The sequence below is a fragment of the Lissotriton helveticus genome, chromosome 2_1 (assembly GCF_964261635.1).
Source record: "Lissotriton helveticus chromosome 2_1, aLisHel1.1, whole genome shotgun sequence".
Taxonomy (NCBI): domain Eukaryota; kingdom Metazoa; phylum Chordata; class Amphibia; order Caudata; family Salamandridae; genus Lissotriton; species Lissotriton helveticus.
In genome coordinates this window covers 1,343,138,889-1,343,159,014 of record NC_136059.1, presented here as the reverse complement: position 1 = coordinate 1,343,159,014, position 20,126 = coordinate 1,343,138,889, and positions in this window count along the sequence as shown.

Here is a 20,126-nt window from a genome sequence, read left to right as displayed (position 1 = left end):
CAGTCCATCCCCGCTAACACCATTAACACTGGATCCAACACCCTAACCCCCAAGGAAACGCGCAAAGGTCTGTGCAACATCTAACATTGAACCACGGTTGGCAAGCATCTCCAAAAAAAATGGGACTACTTCCAGACTAAAGCGGAAAAAAACAACAGCGAACAGAGCAAAGAACAGCAATACAGGGGAACAAGGAACAGGGGATATACTGCAGGCTAATCATGAACAACCACCCTGGGTGGGACACTTGATGAAGGACCTACAATTCCAGTTCAGGACCATCATAAAGGAGGAACTTAAGTCACTAACGTACCGGGTTGACAATCTGTCCCTATTAGTTGATATTTGGGTGGGTAAAGTAGAGTTAACCAATAAGGAGGTGGAGACAACGAAATCGCTAGTCCAGCAAATAGCATCTGTTGCCACAAATCTATCCATCTCAACCCTAAACCAATAGATAGATCCTAACAGGCCCAAAACAACAAATCCGAATTTAGCAGATTCCACAGGGAAAAGTCTATCTTGCCAGAATTTAGCCATAAGAAATCATCTGCAGGCAGTCCCCCACGTAAACACCAAGGAGAGCTCCCACAGGCAACACCGGGCCGGGGCAGCAGGATCAGTTCTCTGGCAGCAAGGCTCTACCTCTGGCAATAGGAAACAGCCAGCAATCTCTGAAAAAGTCTCAGCAGAAGAGATTGCTTCTCCATGTATTAATCTCCCCCCGGCTTCAAATCCATATGTTGATGTATTAGTAGGAGTACCAGAAGTGAGAAAGGGATGTAGGGAGTCCTACCAGGAGTTAAAAAACAAATGTATTTTCTGGCTGGACAAACACAGGCAATTTTTATACAACTATGCAAACGAAATACTTTTCACTCGCAGGGTAAGTTGGCTGGGCTGGAGACAAAAAGACGTCCCCGGGGACTGTTTAGTGATAAACTTCAGGGACCCGCGGATTGTGCTGTCTCCCTTAGAGTGCGGATGCCAGAGGGAAACTGGGGGCATAGCCTCCGTCCCCCTCGTATTAAACCCCCAGATCATGAGAAGGACTGTTAGTGTCAGGGGTCCGAGGATGGAGGATAGGCCAATGCTCAGCCAGAATTGGGATCCCAGTTGACTATCCCTGTACAGCATTCCTGTTGCAAAAAGATTTAGTCCTCTAGACTCGATAGACTGACTCACTCTCAATGGACCCCCTTACCAAAGTTTCAGCTCCCAAGCAGAGAATAAGGCCAAAATATTCCACCCGGATGCTCTCTTACATCAAGCAGGCCCAGGGAAGCATAGGGGTGGACCAGAGAATGGTAGTGGGGGAAGGCAAGCGATCTATCGAGTGTAACTCTGGAACCAACACACGTGGGATATTCAACCCTGAGTGACCCCAACACAACCCAAAGACAAACAACTCCCCCACACCCCCCTCCATAAAGTTCCCCTTGTTAGCAGCGAGTATTAGCAACTCAGGCTATGACCAAGGGGCAGTGGGCAAGATGGGGATTAATAATCTACAGTGGGCGCACCCAAATCCCAGTTCCCTGGTACCTACCCCTGCAGCAATCGAGATGGATACACCTTGTTTGCAAATATTATCCTGGAACATAGCAGTACTCACCTCGAAACTGGATATACCAGACTGGGGGGTATTTATTGATCAACAAGAGCTATGCAGGTTCCAGGAAACCTGGGCTAGGGAGACAACACATAGAGCGGGATACGCGTCCTATAGTATCCCAGCTGATAGGGGGAAGAGGGGTAGGCCCTTTGGGGGTCTAAATATCTGGTTTGGCACACACCTTGGTTGTGAGGTCAAACAGATAGAGACTTCATCTCAGGACATCCTTTGTATTTTTTTAACTTTCCTCCCAAAAATAAAAATCGCTCTGGTCAATGTCTACTCACGCCAGGTCCGTTATGGCCAAACCTCCAACACTCTGGAAACACTGTCTTCCTTTCTTCTAACAATACCAGATAACTGCTGGACAATTATAGGAGGGGATTTCAATTGCCAATGTGAACCCCTTATGGCCTTCCCAATAGCATCTCAAGTGAGGAAGACTCAGTTTGGGCCATTCCAGACTCAAACATACCGCCCAAAAGGGCTTGGACCCCGTTGGCCTTACAGATGCACGCACTTACGTTAAGTCACTAAGCGCATGCAATGGCCTTCTAACATCAGATAGCCCGGTGAAACACACATATAACAGACCAGGGCATGCTACAATCCTAGATTACATCCTAGTGGACACCAAATTATGGCATAAGGTGTTAGACTTTAAGATCATTCCCTGCCACGAGAGCGATCACAACGCCCTTGAACTAGATGTATTTGCCCCATATGATAGAAGCTCGCCAGCAGGGTTTTCTTTTCACAACCTACCCGTGTGCCAATGGAGGTAGGAGAATTTTCTAGGGGGAATTCTTGCAATCTCAGACCAAGCTCGCCACTCTATACCAAAAAATCATTCCCCTACTTTTTAAAAAATTCTTTTTATTCGTTTCTTGTTATAATACAAACAATGCTGCCTATCAAGGCGGTATAAAACATAGCAACAATAGAAGGATGACATTGTAATCAGTAATACAATACATACGATATATAGGTCTTTCAACATTGACACAATGGACACAATCATAGAGTGTGATAAAACAGTTACATACAACATACATAGGCTATCAACTCATCCAACATCATCGTGGGTTTAAAGTGCTAGGAAGTATCTAAGCGGCTCCCAAATATCTTTAGGCCGAGATGTTACAGGCAGTTCTTCAGCATTAAATTCAAAATGTTCCCGGTAATACACCAGGTCTTTTATCCACCCCGAGACTTTCGGGTCAAGTGTACTTTCCCATGTGAACATTAAGCGGGGTTTAGCGAGCAGAAGGGCAACCCTCACGAATCTGCCTAGGGTACCTTTCGACTGAGGGACATAACCAAGCAGGCACTCCCAGGGTGTGCATTGTATTACAGTGCCTGTCAGCGTGAATGCATTTCACCACCTCCTCCCAATATTTCAGCACTAGTCTGCATTGCCAAGATAGATGGATAAAATCAGCTTTAGGTTGCCCACATCTCTTGCAATGGTCGGACTCCCTGAGACCCATTTCATGCAATTTGGCAGGGGTGTGATATATTTGATGAAGAAATTTAAAATGAATAATGCGTAAATTGCCGTTGGGTGTAAGGAGGCCCGTTAATCTGCATATTTACTCCCATGCCACCCGAGTAATCTGGGGGGTCTAATATATCGTTCCAATGTTCAAGGCTTTTGTCGGGTCCCCTGACTGTTTCCTTCTGTACAGCCCTGTCTAATTTACTAATCAGTTTTTTCCTAGTCGTTGCAACTAGGAAAAGTTGCAGGGGAAGAAGTGTAGGGGGCTCAGCAGGGAATTCAGGATAATGGTCTTGAATCGCACGTTTTAGACGATAACAGGTATATCGAAAAAGTAGAGTGGGGTTCTGTATGTAGTCTAAATTGCGCTCTGTAAGGTAGCTTCCCTCCAGATATAAATTGCGCATATGAGTGAAACCCGCTTCTTTTAGAGATTTCATGGGTCCCGCCTCTTGGGTAACGGACGAGGCCGCATGATAAGCTAGATGCAGAGCTGGCGCATAAAATGGGAGTTTGCGCTCGGGGTTGCCAATCGCCTGCCACGACGCAATGGTGACATCAATGGTGTTGATTTCTGCTTTTGGTGTGTGCCTGCGAGTGTGCGTCAGCATGCTCTAAAGTGGGATGGGATGAGCATCCCCATCTTCCACTGCTACGTGTGGTATCAAGTCATGTGATCTGAACCAGTAATAAGCGTATTGAGCCTGCGCACAGAGGTAGTACACATAGAAATCTGGCGCAGCAAAGCCTCCTTTGTCATAAGAGAGTGTTAGTGTTTGCCAGTTAGTTCTGGGTTGCCTGTCACACCATACTAATCTTAAGAGCTCAGTCCGCACTGTTGTAAAGAAGTGTTTAGTCAGCTTGATCTGAATATTACAGAAAAGATAAAGAAAGCGGGGGAGAATGACCATTTCTATTACTGCAATGCAGTCCACTAAAGAGAGCGGAAGATGGACCCATCTATCTATCTGTTGTATTAGAGAGTGCTATATGCTGGACCATAGTTTTCTCTCACTACAATGTCCAGATCCTGATGCACCCATACTCCGAGATATTTAACCGTGTTTTTCGTCCACAGTCAGGGGTATTCCAAGTGGGGCTGAGATGTGCCTGCCGTTAATGGCATACTAACCGATTTCTCCCAATTAATTGCGAGTCCAGAAAAAAGGCCAAATCTAATGTATTCGCGGAGGACGGGGATAGATATTGTTGCAGTTCACGAATAAAGAGGACCATGTCGTCCGCATTTATTGAGATGCCGACCGGTCGGTGATTAAAATTGAGTGCAGATGCCCTGTGACATTGGCGGATTTTACAAGCAAGTGGCTCCAGGACCAGAGCGAATAGGATGGGGGATAGGGGACAGCCCTGCCTGGTACCACGTTCAATACTGAAAGGTTCTGAAGTGAGGCCACCCACAAGCACTCTGGCTGATGTGTCTGTGTATAAGTTCTGAATCCACCTTGTCAGAACGCTTGGGAACCCCATTCTGTGTAATATGTGAAGCATATAGCGCCATTCAATGGAGTCGAACGCTTTAGCTGCGTCGAGCATTATGGCTGCCGCTGGTAGATTCGGATTAAGAATGTGGAACATGGCAAAGAAAGTTCGCAGATTATGGGAGGTGGATCTCTCTGGCACAAACCCTGATTGGTCAGGGAGGACAAGAAGGGGCATCAAGGGTTGAATTTTGGCATCCAGGATCTTTGCTAATATTTTTGCATCTAAATTAATTAATGATAGGGGTGGTAGGACTCACAAAGGGTAGGCGATTTGTCCTTTTTGAGAAGGGTGATGATCAAGGCTTGTCGCAAAGAGGGGGTAGGTCACCAGATTCACACGCCTCAGTGTACATTTCCAAGAGATGGTGAACAAGAAGGTCCACATAGGCTTTGTAGAATTCCACTGTTAGGCCATCTGGCCCTCGAGCCTTGTTGTCACGGAGGGCGAGAATCGCCTCTCTGACATCGGTTTCATCTATGGGTAGAGATAGATATTCACAGTGGATGTCTGAAAGCCACACACATGCTATGTCCGCTAGATATTCATCTAATGCAACTTAATCCATGCCTCCCCTCGATGTATACAGTGCCGCGAAGCAATCTCGAAATTGGCCAGTTATTGCTTGAGGAGTGAAGTGTTCAACTATTTTAACAATCTGATGATGGTGTGATCTGAAGCGTAACCTGCCAGGATGGCCACCCGCGCCATACGCATGACCTACTTGACAACGTGCTCTATATCTTGCCTCCGATTTGGCCAGTGTGTCATATTCTGCCAGAAGCTCCTGTATACGAGCCAGCGATTCTATAGATGGCACTGCCCAGTGTTGCTTTTCTAATTCTCCCAGAGCTCTTTCCGTTTTAGAGAGAAATCCCTGAAGTAGTGCCTATACATATACCCCTTATCGTCACTTTAAATGCCTCCCAGAGCGAAGCCTGACTCTCCACCGAGCCCACATTTTCTGCAAAATATTGTGTGATGGCTGTTCTAATGATATCATTATAGATAGGGTCGAGTAGAGCCTCAGCCCGGAAACGCAGGCAAAGGGGTGGTTAGGATTGGTGGGGATCTGTAAATGCAAACAAACGGGTTATGATCGGAGAGTGTGCACGGTAAGTTTCGTATGTGTGTTACCCAGCCATTCACATCTTCATTTAGCAACCAATAGTCCAAGCGGGACCAGCTATTGTAGGAAGGTGTGGCATGTGTACCCTCTTGAACATTAATGTTACGCAAGCGCCAGACATCAACCAAACCCATCTCAGCCATAGCCTCACGTACACACTGTGCCACCTTCATCGTACAGACCCCAGCTGGGTTAGACGTGTTTGACCTGTGGGTTTAGGTGCGTGTTAAAATCGCCTCCCCAAAGGACAGCCGATTCAGGCCAGGACCTTAGCACAGTGAGCATTTCAATGAAGGGTTTTGGGTCGTCCACTACTGGACCATATATGTTAATAACCGTAAGAATGGTCATGCCTAACTTGCCCTGTACCATAGCCCAGCGGCCTTCTGAATCAGTAGGAGTGTATATAGGTAAGAATGGTACACCTCTCTTAATTAAGATGAGCACCCCTCGTGCGTAAGTAGAATATGATGATGCTAGGTGAAAACCCGCCCACCTGTGTGATATTTTAGCTTCTGTGAGTTTGCTAAAGTGCGATTCTTGCAACAGGGCAATTTGGACATTATGACTATCTAGATATGTCAGCACTTGACGAACCTTCTTGGGTGTATTAAGTCCGCGGGCATTCCACGTTAGGCACTTATACTCTTCACCCATTATCTACCTTGGGTATTGGGGATGATGCACACTCATTGCACAACAACTGGCATCCACTGTGTACCGTGTTGAGGACTCTGTCTGCAGATAATACTCTGATCATTGTACGTACAGCTATTTTAAACAATACCCAACCCCCACCCACTTTAGCAACCCCAATTTGCCAAAGACAAATCCCATTGCCATAACTAGAACTGAAAACAAAGAATGACAGGAAACCTTAGTGAGGGGTACACCCACTAGGGGACGTAGCGGCACAGACCACTCCCTGATGAAGTCGGGAGGGGGCCCGTCGTAGATTGCAGAGCTCCTAACTTCTAGCCATCGAAACAGAATTAAAAAGGAGAGACATGACGGACAGCATAATAAACTGGAACATTAGGAAACCATGCATGAATATGAATGAGGCAGAGTCTGTAGCATGACATAACACTCGCTTTGTCTATATCTGTGGAATGAAGTGGTTATACCCTGTTAGTTTTCAATGGAAACAGGTAACATACAGGTACATATCACAAAACCAAGTGAGAACAAATGAGCACGCGCATAATACGCACTATAGGGACACACAAGGGCTCTTGTTGAACCCAGTCGTTTTAGCAAACAATGTAAAACACATGTAGTCAGTAGTCACTAGTGATGTGTTATCGACTGCTACAAAGGATATGGAAGGTCGGAGTGGGTCCGGTGATCAGTCATCAACGTCAGAGGTAGGAGATGGAGAGAGTTGTTTACGTCGTAGTGATTTGGTGTAATCCATAGCCAGTTTCGGATTTACAAAGATCTTTGCATTGCTATCGGTGCCTATAGGTAGGCGAGCAGGATACAGCATGGCATATGGAACTTGGTCCTTCATGAGGAATTTTTTGACCGCTTGGAACTCCTTCCGTGCAGCTTGAACTGTGGCCATAAAATTGGGGAAGAAGGATAGAACATTGCCTTGATAATTTATGGTACCTTTTTACAGAGTGACACGCAGCACTGTATACCAGTCTCTAAAGTTCAGTAGTCGTGTAATGATGGGCCTGGGGGGCGTGCCGGGCGGCGGCCGTGCAGCCAGAGACCTATGGGCATGCTCGATGGCAACCATGTTGGAGAGGTTCCCGGCCCCACAGATATCTCGGAGCATAGTTTTAACATAGTCCTCTAGTCGCCCCACATTTGTGGACTCTGGTAGGCACAAAATGCGCACATTGTTGCGCCTAGAGCGCGCTTCGATGTCCTCATTTTTAGCTTCTATTACCACCAGTGACTTCGTAATGTCTGTGGTCTTGGCGGCAACCTGTTGCAAGCCATCCTCCTTGGCTGAAATACGTTGCTCGGCTTCTCCAATCCTTACCGCCTGTTTATCTAGCTTCGATGACATATGGTCCATACAGCCGTTGAGAGCCACGATTTTGCAGTTGATGGATTGCAGGCTGGCCTAGATTGCAGACAGGGTTTTCTCTAGGGCGGTAGGGGCCTGGGCGCCGGATTCCAGTTCAGAGTCCGAGGCAGCATTTTGTGTGGATTTGCCTCCCTTGGGCAATTTGAAAGTAAGTCTCAGTTGGTTCTTCTCCGGTTTGCCCATAATGTCAGAGGGATAGAGACACTGCGCCACAAGCCGGGTTCAAGATCAGGAGGTTGGATAGTCGAGGAGTGGGCAATTGCGTGATGACCAGCAGCCGGAGATCTACAAATACGTTATGTCTTCAGCCTTGGTCTGCGATGGGTACGACACTGATACAGGGCCACTGGGTGTCGTTTATTTATGAATTTATGTGCGTGATGACCCTACCGTATCCTTGATTGAGTGTAAAGCCAGGCATATGTGTCTGTTGTCCATGAAATAGAGGAAAGTCCTCCTGGGCCAAGCCAGAGTGCGCCTGCGTCCTCTGCCACTACAGTGCACACAATATAAGAGGCCGTACAGTGCGGATGCCCCTAACGTGCAGCAGCAGACCACATCACGTCACATTGGGCCAAGGAGAAGGCTGCACGTTGTAACGGTGTCACCAGATGCTCGACACGTAAAAGGAAGTATAAACAATGTAGGACTGCAAGAGTTGTGGCGTGCGGCCACTGTGCAAGGACAACAAGAGCCGGATGTTTTTGCTTGTGGCTGCAATGGTGGCTGAGCGGTCGCCGTCCCTCCAAGCTGGGTTTAGGGCCAAGATCTCGACCATCGATCACATTTTCAGATTACAGCTTCTGTTCTGGAAGACTGTGAGTATTGAGGGTGGCAGCCTCTATCTTATCTTTGTGGACCCTAAATCTGCTTTTGATTTAGTTCTGAGGGACAAATTGTGGGAGATACCAATGGATCTAGGGGCGCCAGATTACCTCTGCACAAGATGAAACCCCTGCATCAAGGAAACTATGCCAAAATAAGGTATGGCAAAAACAGAGAGCTCTCAGCCCCCTAATATTTTTCTAATATCTCGGGATTACTTTAACTGAAAAAATGGACTGGGGGCACAAATAAAAAAGGTTAACTTAAAATTGGCCCGGGCTTCAGGAGCATTCTAAATGTATACAACAAATGCTCTCACAAGGTAATCGTTCCAGCAGCTGAAGTTTATAAGGTCCAGGCAAGAGGAGCAACTTTGTACGGGGCAGAATTATGGGGATACTGCCCCAGTACTCCTCTGTCATCAACAGAGAACTCCTTCATTAGACAGTGTGGTGAGGTCGAGGAGACCGCCGGGGTCGAAGACCGGAAGTGGAGCCTGTCGGGCGGGGACACCCATGACCGCCCGGAAGTAGCTGCCGGTCTAGTTGTTCGTGTGGATAGGCGCGTTTTCCAACTAACGTTGCTGTGATTCCTTTTTTTGTCTTTTACATTTTGTTCATAACTAGGTTTTAAAGGATAATCTAATAACCACCACGCGTTTTATCTGATACTGTTGCTAACTCTCTGTATCTGGTCTCTCACTTGTCAACTAGTGCAACATGCGATCGTCCACACAGGACTGCACCTGGCCACTTTTCCTGTTAACCAGAAATTCAGAAAGAATGGGAAAACTACATTGCTCCTGGACACCCTTCTTTCCTCATCATGTGTATTACTCAGGTGTCCTTTCTCTTAAGCTACGCTAAGATATCGCCTTTATTTTAATTGAAGTACTATCATGGTTAATACTGCTATTTTGATCTAACACTGCATTTTGCTAGGGCATAAACGAAGGAAAAGAAGTATCACTGTTCAGAACACACATACAATCTAGGACTACATCCGGGGATCCCTTGAAAATATGTATTTTTGTACTTAGGGATTTCGTGCTTGATCAGCAAATCAAATTGTGGTATTTATTTTTTAGATATTTTAATGTATGTTGACAGAAATTGTACATAATGTATTATTCTTTTTGTGCGCTATTATGGTCCTAGTGTCCGAAATAAAGATCTTTGACTGACTGTCTGGCTATCATTTTGTAAATACTGTACATATTGTAAATGCTCATTATGTTTTTTACTTTTTTTTAATGTAATTTGTTATAGCTCACTGATTTTCACTTTTCACTGCGCTGCCACTTGGAGCACCTTTTTGTCTGAATACAGCATGATGATCAGTCTCTTGTAAAACATTGCTTAAAAATAGAAAACTGAAACATCGCCATCTTTCGTTTGTTGAATTTCTTTGCTTTTGAGAGAAATGTTTGATATATTCTTTCGTATAGTGAAAATCCACGACTGTAAAACTTTTGCTTTAAGTTGGAATCCTTGTAGAACACTTCTTTTTTTGCATCAAGAGGTGGTGACAGAGAAACACAGATGAAGAACAAGCATTGGCAATGCCAATAGGTCTATTTTATGAATACACTCTCATACCAGTCATATAATTGGTGACAGCTGCACTGTCAAGCCAGACCATAAAAATGTAGAAATTACTGCTTAAATTGGTTGATTATGTGTGTCATATTTGCTTAACCAATATCAGACTTTAAACCCACCCACGTAAAAATTACACAATTTTACCACCGGACTGATTTTGACAGCTGAGATGCCTAAGCAAACCTACGATATTGCTCTCATAACTTATCTTAATAGCTGTTTGCATGTATCCTTCTTCCTCCATTGGATTGCGTGCATTGTAATTCATGAAAGACTATGCATGTGTCCATTCATCTCTCAGCTCATTGTTCTTAACGCATACTCGAACGTACACTTGAGCATGGCTGTCTTTGTTTGTAGAAGCAAATATAATGCAGACCTGTTGACTTTGTCAATGCCTGTTTACATCTGAAGGTACATGCACACACCATTTTACTTGTATTATTACTTACTAGTTCTCACCGAAGTCTTGCAGTTTACAAGCAATGTTAATCACAGTTATCATTACTGTACTCAGTGGTGCATTTTGTGCACTACTAAAGGAAGTCTGAGCTAGCCGCCCTCAGTTTATCTTGGCCGGAGCATTAACCACTGAGCTGTCTTACCAGCTGCTGAAGTGTATCTGCCAATGTGATGGCTTATAGGTTAAACAAATTGCAGCCAAGATAAATGTAAAGCCATCAACTCTTAAAGTATAATACTGGAAGATATCTCAGGGGATTTATGCACTTGACACAGAGATCTGTGTGTAAAATTCTGGTCACAGGTTTAAACAATTGTAGAATAATTCGTTGGGGGGATAGGCCGGTAGCGAAACACTAAGGGCCCCATTGCGATGCCGGACTCGCTCTGGAAATGGAACCGACCGATCTCCTGTCGTCGGTTCCAGCCCAGCTATTAGGATGCGACCGAGCCCTGTTCGGTTTCAATCCTATACTTGCTGTTGGAGAATGCATTCCGCATGAAATGCATGCTCTCATAGCAAAGAGCAAAGGTGCAGTTCATGCCTGCACGTGGAAGGCACCTCAAGGTGCCTGCCACCGGGTGCAGGGATCATCAGGGAGGCACTGCTATTCGGCAGCCTTGCACCCATGGGTCCCAATGCCTTTCTGTGTCAGATAGGCTGGCACAGAAAGGCAGTGGGATACTGCCATCGTAATCCCTCAGCCACAAAGGGTTTGGCCGAGGGCTTGCGGAAGGCCGTCATAATGGCAGACGGGCTCTCCCAGCCCGTCGTAAGCCACTCGGAACTCCTGTTTGGAATAATTTTCGACTGACTCTATCAAAATGGGTTGGTCAGCAATTATTTTAAATAGGAGATTATGATACGGTAAGAATGCCTCTCACTGACTGTCGGAGCCATTTCTTACTGCATCGTAATCGGGCCCCAAGTGTAACCTTCAACTCACATAACTGGAGTAATAATAATAGTGCAATGAGCTCCAGCATTTTTGTGAAGCTCATTTTGTGACCTGGTATCTAGTTTAGTGGGCTAAGTACCTGCTGCAAACAACTGAGCATAACCAGCATGGAATACGGTTATACTTTTCTAGGTTTAACTCAAAGTTTCAGTCGTCTGAGGTTGATCAAGAGAAAGACACTGTGGTTGGTGGCAATTTACACTTGCCAAAAGAATTCAATTAACAATCTCCGTTGTAACTGAATATGAATGTTACATTGAGTTGAATAGTCATCTTATTTTCATTGCTGTAGTCAATACTTTTAATCTAGAAATTCTGTATATTCGTTACAGCTGCAAAAAATAGAAACTAGAAACATTTTATATTGAGTCATCTCTAGTGTTACCTGTGGCAGAGGGCATCTTTTATTTCAGCTGATGGCCTGCTGAGGCTGGATGTGATATGTGGCCAAGCTATGCTTACTGCTGAAACCTACTCATGACAACAGTTATTTGGAAATGGCAAAAGCAATACTGATAGCCTGTCAAGCGATACATTGCAAGACGTTTAGGGCCAGATGTATAAAAAATCTAGAATTGCGATTTCCTAATTGCGATTCTTATCCGAATCACAAGAAGGAAATAACAGTTCCTGAATTAAGAAAACTTGCATCTTTTGATTCCTAGTGGTTCTCAAATCAACCTACCTCATGAATATTAATGAGATAAGTCGCAATTTGCAAGCCATTAAGAATTGCAGCCATCACAGGGATGTGGCCGGCTGAGGTCAGCAGACCACCATGTCAGTGATTGCTTTTTAATAAAGCAAACTTTTATTTTTAAAAGCAACCCGATTTCCTTAGAGGAAACCGAGATGTGTTTAAAAAGAAAGAAATGTAACTTTGAAGTTTCATTTTTTAAGAGTAAACAGCCGCCCATGGGACTACTGCCTGCTCTAAAAACATACAGATTTTTTTACATTTTGAAATGGGAAGTGGTCCCATGGAGGCCCCTTCCCGTTTACGAATAAATTAACACCCCCTTCAAGGTGATGGTAAAAAATTAATGTTTTGCAACCGGAATTCGGTCGCAAAACATTCAGATATACCACTGCAATTTGGTATTTAGAAGAGACACCCTAAACATGCCCCTTCCAAATACCGAATCGCTAAACCAAATTGCGATTCGGTATCAAGTTACCAAATCACAATTCAGTATATTACATTAGAATGGGTTTTTTTGGGGTCCCAAATGCCCATTTCCAGCTGCAAAAACGTATTGTACATATGCCACTTACTTCTTTCACTAATCATGGTTATGTTCTAATCTCACAGATGGACTTGAGAAACGAGCAGTGCTTAATTTAAACCGGTGGTTTCTGGTGCTCATTGTCAGCACTGCACTTCTGACAGTATGACACATCGTGGTGCTGCTTATCTAATTTAGAGAGGAGCAGAACAACAGTTGTTTATGAATACAGGATACATAAAAAATTACTTATACTTGCCTCCCCAGTCATTCCTTTGGCTTTGGGGACCTGCAATAGTCTTAACTGTTCAGCTTGCAGGTGAGACAGATGGTAGAAGTTGTTTTGGAACCGCAATTGGCAGCCATGTCAGGGGCAATGGGTGGTGCTAGCTACAGTGGAATCCTAGTCAGGGCACTAGCACTTATTATTTTACAAAGTAAGCACTGGAAACTGTAATAATGTTGTTCCTTCTTCTTTAAGACCTTAGAACTTATGACCTGTGTTCCTTCTTAGAACATTATGATTCTAGCTGTCAGTTGGCTGATGTCGGTTTGTGGAGGAGGTTAATAAACCCACCTGCTACTTCATGATGTCGTTCTCTTCTTTAATGTGGAAAACACCACATTTTATTGGCGACGATTGGTGAATCAGCCTCAACACGACGACAAAGGACTGAACTTAATCTCTCCTCCAGCTGCTGTTTTTATTAGAAGCAAAGTGTGGTCTTCACGGCGGCTGTTAACGTCAAGATCTCTTTTCTTAACTCGGAAAAGTTACGGTGAGAAGAGCGGAGGGAGGATAAAATTCTTTTTAAAAGGAATTTGCAGCTGTACTTTTAAATTAAAATTATCGGGACTTTGCGCGTAAGCTATGCGCGTGCAACCTGGTGACGTAGGACTGACTGCTGACGTAAGCTGACTTGGCGTTCAAATCTCACGCATCTACGTGGTGTTTCAGGTTGACGCTGCATTTCAGTCTGCAGTCTGCGTTTCAGCTGATGGACATACGCACGTCTCTCCCTTCTTTATGACGTATCGTCTATCTCTAAACGTTCTGAATTGAAAGGGATAAGAGAACGTTCTGAACTTGCATTATTACGTTTATAATAAACAAAGACTGCCTCCCAGATAAAGACTGCTTATATAAAGTCTTCCTCTTGTCATTCCGCAACTATATAAAACAATGGCTTTCTGATGACTTCAAGTTAACAAAAAAAAGCTCTTTTGACACACGAATATTGCACAAAAGAGAAAGCATTTTTTTTAATATTGAAAACTTACAATCTTCCTCAAAATGTTTTGTTATTCAAGAAAACTACAGAAAAACATAAAAAGATTTTTTGAACTTTAATTCTGTTAAAAGTAAGTACATACATATACCTGATCCTCGCAATAAGGATAAGTAATAAAACATTGAAATTAAGTAAAAAAAAAAAATGCAGAATGTTACTCAACCTGCATTTTTCCTAACAAGCCCAGGAGAACCAAACGTAAAATGGAAGAAATGGAAAACATTTTTTGCAAATTATGCAAGAGTTTGTGGAACAAATTTAAGCGCTGAAGGAAACATTCTCTACTTCTACATTGTCTTGGTGGAGAAGGACAGGATGTTTTAGAACATTTGCCTGATTTAACCGCGGCAGAACAAAGAAACTTAAATGAGTATGAGATCGCTATTCTTCAGCTAGATCGACATTATTTGCCGAGACTCAGCACTATAATGGAGAGATACCACTTTGGTTTAAGGGGCAAAAAAAAAGATGAAACAGTTGAAGAATATGTATCTTCTCTAAGGAAGTTGGCGTCTTCATGTAATTTTGGTCAAACTTTGGATGAAATTATTCGTGATCAATTTGTTTTAAGATGTGCGCATGATGACATTAGAAAGGAACTCTGGCTTAAGGATGAACCTCCTCTCGAAGAAGTTTTGGTTATTGCAAAACAAGTTGAACACATGACTAAATGTGTTGGTGAATTAAAGAAAGAAAAGAGAAACCGTCTTGTTCTGACTCAAAAGAAGAAACAAAAGTGGAGGAGACTGTATGTCAAGTTAAGAAACAGAGGGTACAGGTCTACAAGAGAAACAAAATACTTTTCCCAGCACCTCTAATCTCAGTTTAAATAACAGGTTTTCTTGTTTTAGGTGTGGACAAGTCTCTGATCTAGCTAATTCGCCTGTATGTCCTGCCTTAAAAGTTGTATGTAACTTGTGTGGTAAGAGAGGGCATTATGCCAAATTTTGTAGAACAAAAATGTATAAAGGTGATAATTCTAAAAAGAAATGGTCTCAACCTCAGGTAAGATCTGTGTGTTTTGAAGTGACTTGTGATAAAACAGATCATCCCTCTCATTTAGTTAGCGTTGAAAATTCAATGATAAATTTTAAATTTGATTCTTGTTCTAAAATAACGATAATAGATGAGAAGTTATTTAATGAATTTTTTACTAAAAAGGTAAAGTTGTTGAAATGGGATATCTCCCCTTTGGGCTATAGCGAGAAACCAATTAAAATGTTAGGCTATTTTATGGCTGAAACAGTATTGGGAAGTCACATCATTGTTGGAAAAGTTTATGTTGCAAAAAAAGGTGATGCTTTGTTAGGCTGGCTACATCAACGTCAACTTGGAGTAAAACTTGATCCTAATGCTTCACCACAGGTACAAATTCAGGAAGTCTCTGATTCTATTCAAGTCAAGAGTAATGATAATTTGTCAAATGCATTAGCAGAGCAGTTTCCAAATGTATTTAAAGAAAATTTGGGGTGTTTACGAGGGTACAAACATCGCATTAGGTTAAAAAATGATGCTGTTCCTGTAGTAGCAAAGGTAAGGAGGCTTCCATTAATGGAACAAGCAAAAGTTCAAGAGGAAATAGAGAAACTTGTAAAGAATGATATTATTGAGCCTGTTGAAGCCACAGAGTGGCTCGCTCCTGTTGTGATCGCTAAGAAACCGACAGGAGAAATTCGTCTATGTATTGATTTAAGGTCTCTAAATAGGGAGGTTGTGGTGGATAGATTTCCTCTTCCCAACATTGATGAGATGGTTGGTACACTAGATGGTGCGAGGTATTTTACTACTCTTGATCTAGCTTCCGCTTACCACCAGGTGGAGCTAGATGAGTCCTCTCAGAATCTAACTGCCTTCATTACACCCATGGGCACTTTTAGGTTTAAGAGAATGTCCTTTGGCCTTGTATCGGCGGCCTCAGTTTTTCAACGAATTATGTCCAGAATTTTGAAGGGGTTGTCGGGTGTCAAATTTTATCAAGACGATCTTTTGATCTATGGTAAGGATATTCAAGAACATGACAGACGTGTGTGTGCTGTGTTGAAACGCTTAGATGAGGCGGGCATGTCTCTTAAAAAGACCAAGTGCAAGTTTAGAGTAGAAGAGGTTAATTATTTAGGACATCGTATTACTGGAAAAGGTGTTTTTCCGAAAAAGGACTTGGTTGAATCTATCAACAAGGTAAAAGAACCACTTAATAAGGAGGAATTACTCTCTTTCCTTGGTATGGTTGAGTTTTATGGGAAGTTTATTACCAATTTTGCAGACAAAACTCATAATTTAAGAAAATTAACGGCAAAGAATGTTGTTTTTGAATGGACCCCTGAGTGCATGACTGAATTTGTAGGTATCAAGAAAGAGTTAAACAAGGCTCCCTCTCTTCATGCGTTTGTTCCTGGCCTTCCCACTGTTTTATTTACGGATGCAAGTGACAAAGGTCTAGGTGCAGTTCTGGTTCAGAGGAAGGATGGTAAAGATTCTCTTATCTGTTGTTCATCGAGGTGTCTTAAAGGGTCAGAGCTTAATTACTCTGTGATAGAGAAAGAATCTCTTGCAATTTTTTGGGCTTTGAGAAAATTTAAAAATTTGATTTGGGGATCTAAAGTGTGTATTCTATCTGATCACAAGCCCTTAAGAGAAGTTTTCTTGAAGAAAGGTTTGGATGCCATTTCTTCGAGGATCAGAAGATGGGTTGTTTCTCTACAAGAATTCGATTTCGAAGTACAGTTTATTCCAGGTGTGGGTAATAGGTCAGCGGATTGTTTATCCAGATTGGTAGATTCTGAAAATTTTCAAGAGGATGACACGAATGAGTTGGATGATTACATCAATGTGTGTGAAGTCACTGATGGGGCAATAGAAGAGTCAGAGTGGATGAATTAATTGGAGAAGGATGAAGAGATTTGTCGAGTTATTTCTTCTTTAAAGAACAATTCTCGTTTGGAAAAGCCGTGGTTGTTAGTCTCTGATGAACTTTCTGTTACTGAAGGTTTATTAACTCGTGGAACAAAACTTGTTCCTCCTCTTGGTATAAGAAAAAAACTGTTGTAGCATGCTCATTGTGGTCATTTGGGTATTGTGAAAACGAAGGAGATTCTTCGTATGCAATTCTGGTGGCCTGGCATGGATTTAGAAATAGAGAGGTTGGTCAGGGATTGTGTTGAATGCTGTGCTAGTGACAAAATCTTAAAGACTAAGCAAATGCCTATGGTTAAAAGAGTTTTGCCGAGTCACCCTTGGGATGAGGTTGCGATTGATATTTTGGGTCCGTTATCTGGAGTTTCTGATACTCCGTATTTGATTGTCCTCACTGATCTCTATTCTAGATGGATAGAGGTGTGTGCTGTCAGAGAGATTACCTCTGAATCTGTCATTAATTTCTTGGAAGGTGTGTTTAACAAAGAAAGTTTTCCTAATAGCTTGTTGACCGATAATGGACCTCAATTCTGTTCAACTCTGTTTACTGAATTCTTAAAAAGGTGTGGTATTGTACATAAGAGGTGTTCTTTGTATCACCCTGAAACAAATGGTGCCGTTGAAAGAGTCAACAAGACTCTTAAGGAGTGAATACAGTTAGCTCGATCTTCTGGTTTGAACTGGAGGACAACTCTTCAGGACAGGATAAATGTTTATCGTGTTGCTCCTCATTCATCTACTGGGAGGTCTCCGTTTGAATTATTTAAGGGGAGGGTCCCTAATACTTTGTGGTGTCCAGGCTGGATGAAAAACAATAAAGGTCTGGTGGATAATGACATTGGTAAATGGAGAAGAAAAGAGTTGGATAAACAATCTGCTCGTAATGAATATTTTGATAGCAGAAAGTGTGTATCATATCAAGAGGTCAAAGTGGGTGATTTTGTAAAAATTAAGACACCTGTAGTACGCAAACCGTGGTCTAAATACACCGATGTTAGAGCTGTAAGATTTTTAAGAATGCCATTAAGACGGAAGATGGGAGGATATGGAATAAGAGTCGTGTTGTAGTGGTTGATCCTAAGTCTTTTGTTTCTGATGCTTCTGTCCACAACCATGGTTTATGTAACAAATTTTATCATGTTAACAACGCTCCTGCTAATGGGTCCAACATGTTGTTATCATACAAGAGGAGTCAAAGGGCTCATAAGGCTCCTGCTTATTTGAAAGACTATGTTTAATTTCTTGTGTGTAGTTTCTTCACAGGAAGTCTGTTCTTATCAGTCAGCATCAGTGATGTCATCAGTGATGTCATTTGAGATGTCATCAGTGATGTCAGCAGTGATGTCACTGACCATGTCATGAATGATGTAATATGTGACATCATCAGCAGTGGATTGCGGGTGCGCGATATATAGTTAGTGCAACTAACTATATATGGAATTTCAATGGTTTTGTGTGAGTAAAATAAGGTTTTGTAAATGCTAATTCCTAACTATATATGGTCTATAACCTATGGTTTTTTCAGTGAATTTTCAAGGTTTTGTAAATGCTAATTCCAAACTATATATGGTGTATAACCTATGGTTTTTTCAGTGAATTTCAATGGTTTTTTAATAGCAAATATCAAAAGCTTTAAAATGTATTCTTCTTTAAATCGAAATATATATTTGATATGTTTTTAATACAATTTTTTAATGTATTTTTTTTAATATATTTTTTTGTTTCGCTTCCGGTCCGCGAACCGGGTAGCTTCCCGTTAGCTCAATTTCTTGCCGCGACCTGGTCCGCGAACCGGTAAACGTTCCGTTTGCGCAACTGCCACGTTCGAAAACAACATCGTGACGCATCGCGTAATCGCGAAGTATCGCATTGTTGCGTAATGCGTCATATGACGCGCCGCTTCAGCGCACCCGGAAGCGCTCCGGTCCGCGAAGCGAAGCGCGAAGCGCAGCTTCCCGGAAGCGATCCGGGGCGCGGCGCGGAGCGCGTACCGTAAGCATAACAGGTCATGTGATTTGTCATGTGACTTGTTAATAACACTTTTCATTGGTTCATTTCACTTTTGGTTTCCTAATGTTGTTAGGCTAGGTCATGTGACCTAAAAATAACACTTTTCATTGGTTTAGAACTATTTTTTTTTCCCAAATGATGAAAACCCCTCCTTGTTTTTACCTCATTTTTACTTTCTACTTCCAGAGAGCAAGACCTATTTTTCACAATGGCTTCTGTAATAGCTGCAACTGGTGCTTCTCAGCAACCACCACCACCACCACCACCACCACCAAAAGGACCACCTCCAACACTGGAGTTTGGTAGAGAGGAAGATAATGAGGAAGAAGAGGAGGAGGAGGAGGAAGAGCAAGTAAGGCAGTTCCTGCCAGAAACACCAAGGCAGAGCCATCTTGCTGCCAATCCCCCAAATGTCATCCCCAGCACCTCCAGTGGACAAAGCTCATTCGCCGGACCAGACAATATTCAAGCTCCTTTTGAACACTACAAAATAGTTTGTATATATTGTGGAGGAACTATTTGTTATAGAGAGAAGAGTATTACTTTGATTAACCGAGCTGGAGAAAATCATAAATGCATCAAGATGAGAAAACAATGAATCCTTTTTATTTTTTTTTGCTCCTGTTGAGACATGTTCAAACCCTGCTTTTTTGTTATTTCCTCTAAAAAAACACCAAAAAAACACAAAATAATTTTAAAAAATCAAAAAAAAATCAAAAAATTGTTCAGAAAATTAATAAAAAAAATAAAAAGAATAAAAAACCGGTTCTTTTCAGAACTACCTTCCATTTACAACAAAATTGCCCAAATTTTTATACCCTGTCTTTCTTTTTTCCTCATAGTACGCTCCTCGGACCGCTTCCCGGTGCGCGTACCGGGCGCTCCCCACGCAAAAACAAAGAAAAAAAATATTTATTTTTTTGCCCCGTGGGGCCCTTTTAAAGCCTCCACATCAAACCTAGGGGGTCAGGGAGGATCTACTATGCCCCCTTATGGTCATTTCCCCCTTTGTTTTGGCCTCCTCTTGTCTCTCGATCCTACCGAGAGACAAG